Source organism: Phyllobates terribilis, unplaced genomic scaffold (assembly GCF_046119375.1).
Source record: "Phyllobates terribilis strain yellow unplaced genomic scaffold, ASM4611937v1 Scaffold_19__1_contigs__length_20705806, whole genome shotgun sequence".
Taxonomy (NCBI): Eukaryota; Metazoa; Chordata; class Amphibia; order Anura; family Dendrobatidae; genus Phyllobates; species Phyllobates terribilis.
In genome coordinates, this window is record NW_027362779.1 from 13,091,372 (window position 1) to 13,098,845 (window position 7,474).

The window sequence follows — 7,474 nt, forward strand, 5'->3', positions numbered from 1 at the left end:
CCCAGGTCACATTATCACCTATGGAAAGTCTGCACAATACCACGTATGCCGGACCCTCACCCAGGTCACGTTATCACCTTTCACCTCAGATCATGTCCCTATGATAACACTGAATGGCAAAGCACAGAGGATGAAGCATTATCATAGGGAACCCTGAGAAATGTGGCTTATGCTAACTGAAATCTCACCCAAAAGATCCGCTGCTGATCAGCTTAGATGTTTCGTAGTCGCTCATACGCGGCTTTCTCGCCGGGATCAATGATTCCATCAAGTCCTAGAAAAGAAGAAGAAGAAGAAATGATATTAAGATCTAGAAGCTGCTGGAGAAAATCTCCAGATGCAGAAACGTCTCCCCCTATATTATGTCCCAGCTGATGTCACTGATCCGATAGGTGAGCAGAAACCTGCTGACGGATTCCCTATAATATAAACGCTATTATCTAATGCAATAGTGTCATCTCCTCTAATAATAGAGGCGTCCCCTGGTTATATGGGGGATAATACTGGACGGGTCATTTACACCCCGTGATCTGGTGATACACAGACATCTACCTCTATAATACTTACACCGGCAGGTTCTTGGATCTCCGGGATCTCTAAGATTACACTGTCAGGATCCAACAGCTCAGTTGTTTCTAAAATAGTGATAAAATGATGAAGAAATAAAATGTATTAGAGGATATTAATCCTACAGACATAATACAGCAATATAATGGAGAAATGACTATTCTGTATGGAGGACGATGTGGGGCCATTATTCTTTATGGAGGACTATGTGGGGCCATTATTCTGTATGGAGGACTATGTTGGGCCTATTATTCTGTATGGTGGAATATGTGGGGCCCATTATTCTGTATGGAGGACTATGTGGGGCCCATTATACTGTATGGAGGACTATGTGGGGCCTGTGATTCTCTATGGAGGACTTTGTGGGGCCCATAATACTTTATGGAGGACTATGTGGGCCCATAATACTGTATGGAGGACTATGTGGTGCCTATTATTCTCTATGAAGGACTATGTGGGGCCCTTTATACTCTACGGTGGACTATGTGGGGCCCATAATACTGTATGGAGGACTATGTGGGGCCCATTAATCTCTATGGAGGACTATGTGGGGTCCATTATTCTGTATGGAGGATTATGTGGGGCCCATTATTCTGTATGGAGGATTATGTGGGGTCAATTATCCTGTATGGAGGACTATGTGGGGCCATTATACTGTGTGGAGGACTGTGTGGGGCCATTATTCTGTATGGAGCACTATGTGGGGCCATTATTCCATAAGGAGGACTATGTGGGGCCATTATTCTTTATGGAGGACAATGTGGGGCCATTATATTGTATGGAGGACTATGTGGGGCCATTATTCTGTATGGAGGACTATGTGGGGCCTATTATTCTGTATGGTGGAATATGTGGGGTCCATTATTCTGTATGGAGGACTATGTGGGGCCCATTATTTCGTATGGAGGACTATGTGGTGCCCATTATACTGTATGGAGTACTATGTGGTGCCCATTATACTGTGTGCCGGACTATGTGGGGCCCATTATTCTGCATGGAGGGCTATCTGGGGCACATTATTCTGTATGGATGACTTTGTGGGACCCATTATTCTGTATGGAGGACTATCTGGGGCCCATTATTCTGCATGGAGGACTTTGTGGGGCCGATTATTCTGTTTGGAGGACTTTGTGGGGCCCATTATTCTGTATGGAGGACTATGTGGTGCATTATTCTGTATGGAGGACTATGTGGGGCCCATTATTCTGTATGGAGGACTATGTGGGGCCCATTATTCTGCATGGAGCACTATGTGGGGCCCATTATTCTGCATGGAGCACTATGTGGGGCCCATTATTCTGCATGGAGGGCTATCTGGGGCACATTATTCTGTATGGATGACTTTGTGGGACCCATTATTCTGTATGGAGGACTATCTGGGGCCCATTATTCTGTATGGAGGACTTTGTGGGGCCGATTATTCTGTTTGGAGGACTTTGTGGGGCCCATTATTCTGTATGGAGGACTATGTGGGGCATTATTCTGTATGGAGGACTATGTGGGGCCCATTATTCTGTGTGGAGGACTATGTGGGGCCCATTATTCTGCATGGAGGACTATGTGAGACCCATTATTCATTATGGAGGACTTTGTGGGACCCATTATACTGGATTCTGGTTGGCTCGTGACTTTTTCCAAGCTTTTCATTTTGGCTCTCTGTATGTTTGATTGCAGAGTGGAAAGAGTAACTATGACATTATCCCCTGTTCTCTATAATATCCGGATATTTCCGGTAGAAGGTTGTGTGATCGGCTCACCTGTAGTCAGATCGCTGCTCGGCCCCGGCTGACTCGTATTAGGGTCAGGGGTCTCTGGGGTCACATTTTGCTCGTCTTCGGTGTCGCCTTCTGGTGTCTCCTGATTGATAGAATATATAGAATTACCACGAGGAACCTTCCACTAAATCACCAAATCCACAAATCAGGAAGGACTAAACCCGCATTTAGAGACGCACCAACTGTAACTATACAGATCAGCCGCCATCATGAGGACTTTTATCAGATAAAATGGATTAAGATGAGGTAACATTGCAAAAACATTAATATGGATAATAGAGGGAGACAGAGCCGGAAATACAGACTTCCCACCACTGAGCTGTGACTACATCAGCAGAATACAGACTGCCATCAGCAGAGACAGGCGGCCATATTACCTCTTGTGCTTGCCAGGGGCTGACAGGGAGGCCGATAAGATCTAACACCAGATCTTCTGATATCTGGCTGGTGATCTGGAGAAGATCAGAAAACAAGGACGTGTGATAGAGAAGATGATGGATCCTTACCGGGCGTTCCGATGAGCGGGCCGGACCTTCCAGTACACACAGGACTTTTTCGGCCAGTTCTTTAACAAAAGACAAATCTCTATATTGAGATCTTTTTTCAGCCTATAAAGAAGAAAAGAAACACAAATGAAAATTCTGAGATGAGAAAGATCACAATGAAGGCCGCCATTGTATCTGACGTCTGCTCCTCTCTGCAGATACATTGACTACATATCTGGGGTCTTGTCCTGTTTTATATTGGGGGAAAGAAGAAGCTTCTATCCCACCGTTATTATCCATTATTGTGGAGAAGATTTGTGCGGAGCGTCCTCCATTTACCTGCTGTGGAATGTCCTAATGTTCCATAGCGAGAAACTGCAAGTGCTCAGTCACTATGGAGCCAACAACGGCAGCCATGACCCTGTGTAGATTGTACACAGTGACTGTGAGCTCTGATGTCTTAATGGCCGACCATCACTAGTGATGTCATCATGGAATCTTGTGATGGAATCTTATAGCGGCTGCTCTGCACAAATACATGCTGCCAAGCAATATTTAAAGTGTGTGGGGGCTCATGCTGTATATAGGGGGCTATGTGAGGGCTCATGCTGTATATAGAGGGCTATGTGAGAGCTTGGCTGTATATAGTGAGCTATGTGAGGGCTCATGCTGTATATAGGGGGCTATGTGAGGGCTCAGCTATTTATAGCGGGCTATGTGAGGGCTCATACTGTATATAGAGGGCTATGTGAGAGCTTGGCTGTATATAGAGGGCTATGTGAGGGCTCATGCTGTATATAGGGGGCTATGTGACGGCTCAGCTATTTATAGCGGGCTATGTGAGGGCTCATACTGTATATAGAGGGCTATGTGAGAGCTTGGCTGTATATAGTGAGCTATGTGAGGGCTCATGCTGTATATAGGGGGCTATGTGACGGCTCAGCTATTTATAGCGGGCTATGTGAGGGCTCATACTGTATATAGAGGGCTATGTGAGAGCTTGGCTGTATATAGAGGGCTATGTGAGGGCTCATACTCTAAATAGGATTCTGTGTGTGAGCTCATACTGTACATTGGTGCTATGTATGGGCTCTTACTGTATAAAGGGTGCTGTGTGTGGGCTCTTACTGTATATAGGGTATGTGTGTGGGCTCTTTCTGTATGTAGGGGGATGCCAGCACACTTAATTCTGCTCAATATTAAGTGATACAGTTAATAATATAAAATATAATTAATATGTTAATATTGAGCAGAATTCATTTCAGCCTATTGGTTCAGCCTACACAACAGTCACATTTCTCATGTGGCCCCTCAGTAATATTACTTTCCCACCCCTGCTCTATTATGTATAGCGCTCTGTTATGTGTAGTGCACCCGAGCACCTGCATGTTAATCGCGTGACTTATCACATGATCTATCAAAGGGAATTATGTGCCATGTCATGTGATACATCGGGTGCTGGGGGCCCACGGCTCCTAAACTGCCCAGGGCCCTGGCTACTCTTAATACGTTCCTGCTTCTTTCCCACCATTATTATCCATTATTGAGAAGTGTTATGCGGAGCTTCCGCCACTTACCTGCTGTAGTAATGTCCTGATGTTCTGAGGTAAATCCGTCAGATACTCTGAGGTGAGATGACCTCGGTGGTATTTGGTCAGGCAGTCTCTTACAAGCTCCATCACCAGCCGGTGAGTGAAGCTGAGGACGCCATCGGGTGGTTGAAGCACAATCTCAGGGCGATTGGTGGTAAGAATCTCCCATAGATCTTCTACTTGAAGATTGTCCAAAAGTAATTCAGCCATAGAAGCTGCAAGTGCGATCAGTCACTATATATAATAGCGAGAAACTGCAAGTGCGCTCAGTCACTATGGGATAGCGAGAAACTGCAAGTGCGATCAGTCACTATAGAATAGCGAGAAACTGCAAGTGCGCTCAGTCACTATGAAGCCAACAAAGGCAGCCGTGACCCTGTGTACATTGTATATATAGTGACTGTGAGCTGTGATGTCATAATGCCCGACCATGACCTGTGATGTCATCATGGAATCTTGTGATGGAATCTTCAAGGAGTGGCTCTACACACATACATGCTGCCGAGCAATATGCTTTTTTGGCCGTCCTCTTTTATTTCCAAATACAACACAACCAGGATAAGGGAATGTTCACACGTTGCGTTTTTGCAGCATTTTTTTCCACACCAAAAACCAGGTTGTACTCAGGAAAAACACTGCATACAATCCACACTTATTTGCTGTGTTTTTGCAGTGTTTATACTTGTGGGTTTTTTTTTCATTCATTTGAATGGGTGAAAAATGCTGCAAAACCCCTGAAAGAATTAACATCCTGCAAATTTAAAATAAAAAAAGGAAAAAAACGCAGCATGTGAATGAGACTTTAGAAATCTCATTCACTAAGCTGGTACTGTAAAACGCAGTGTTTTAGCAGCAGAAAAATAACCCTGAAAAAACTGCCACTTGTGAACATTACTCAAAGATATAATAGTCATATTATGGGAAATATTGTGTATATTTATTCCGCGCGTGTTTTTTTTTACCCAATAACATTTACCTCATTGGTTGCAGAGTTTACTATTAACAACTGTGACAAATATTGAAGAATTAATGATGTGACCCAAGTGATCAATCATTTACGTCATTAATGGTGATGGGCGAGCACTAAAATGCTCGGGTGCTCGATGCTCGGGTCGAGCACATTGGAATACTCGGCTGCTCGACCCGAGCAATGAGCCCAATGTAAGTCTATGGGAAACTCGAGCATTTTTCAGGCGGCTCCCCCCGGCGGTCTGCAGAGGGCCTAAAAATTGCCCAAATCGATGGGAACAGTGCTCAAATGACATGGGAACAGCATGGGGAAGACCCCTGGAAGCATTTCTGACTCCCAGGTCACTGCTGTCAACAACGTTGTCAGAAGTATTTATGCCACTTTTACGGACTCACAATAAAACATACAAAAACGAAACCAAAATGGATTTTCCTGGGAAGTATGTTAAGGAACATCCTTTCCAGGGTTATAACTTGTATATAAGGGAAAATAAATAACCAAAAACAAAAATACTCCTCCACACCTTGGGCTATGTTCACACGTAGCGTTTTTGATGCGTTTTTGCACTTTTGCATTGCTTTCAACCAACACAAATGCATTCACCAGGAAATGTCATTTTAACATTTTACAATCTTATCTGGCCATGTGTTGTGTGACACGTCATCAGACACATGCATACAGTGCTGAAAAGACATGGGAACAGCATGGAAGCATCTCTGACTCCCAGGTCACTGCCTAAAAGTGTGCCCATCATAAGAGATGCTTGGCGCATGCGAAGATGCCTCCCGCCATGGACCTGTCGTTACAGACTTGCAACAATCACCATCCACGTCCTTGTCTCTCCTCAGCGTTCAGTTCCTTGGAATGCAAGTGCAAGTATGCAGGCAGCCACCCACCTACCCACCGGCTGCAATACTATACTGACAAATTTTTGACAGCTTCTTGCACTTGAAATGTAGCCTTTTAGGCTCGTGGAGGCGGAAGCTTTTCATAACCTCATGTCGGCGGCGGCCGGGTGTCCATACTCTTTCCCCAGCCACCACTATATTTCCCGGTATCGCCTCTGCCTTCCACAAGCACGGGTCCCACAACATTACCCGTGCCCTCCCCAGTGCACTTACTGAGAAGGACCGCCTAACCACAAACACATGGACAGGTGAACGTGGCCAGGGACGGTCCATAGCCAGTCCACAACTTTTTTTTGCTGACAGTTGTATTTAGCTCGGTGAAAGGACTGGCATAGAGGGAAACCGTATCTACCCTGGGTGTCATTTCTCCCAGGAAGTCCTGTAATTCAGCTTGTTGCAGAAGCAATGGCAGTCCGTCCAACATCAACTCGCACTTGTCGGTGGTGCTTTGACACACACACATCTTTCTTTTCGCATTTTATTTCTTGAATACAGAGTTGGACAATGGCCTGATCTGTAATGCTTTTTGAGAAATAACATGCATAAGCATGGCCGATCCACATTAAAAAAGCAGCCACAGAGTGTCCGGAAACCTTCCCCCACAATTTTATTAGCCAGGGCAGCTTTTCGGCAGGGTTGGACGGGCCCACCAGAGAACCGGAGACTACTCCGGCGGGCCCTGGCTTCTCCTTCTGGAGAGTTCATAGTGCCGAGGTGAGGCCATGATGATGATAGAGGCCACCATCTGCTTAGTTTTCTGTTACTTGGAATGCAAGTGCAAGTATGCAGCCATCCACCCACCCACAGGCCGCAACACTAAACTGCCACATTTCTGGGCAGCTGCTTGCACTTGAAATATGGCTTTTTAAGCTCGTGGAGGCGGAAGCTGTCCACAATCTTATGGCGGCGGCGACTGGGTATCTATACTCGGTCCCCAGCCGCCATTATTTTTTCCGGTATTGTCTCCTCCTTCCACAAGCATGGGTCCCACAACATTACCCGTGCCCTCCCCAGTGGAAGGACTGCCTAACCACAAACACGTGGACAGGTGAATATGGCCAGAGACGGTACGGAGCCAGTCCACAACTTTTTTTGCTGAGAGTTGTATTTAGCTCGGTGAAAAGACTGGCATAGAGGGGAACATCATACTGTGTGTGGGGGAATGTACTGTGGGGGC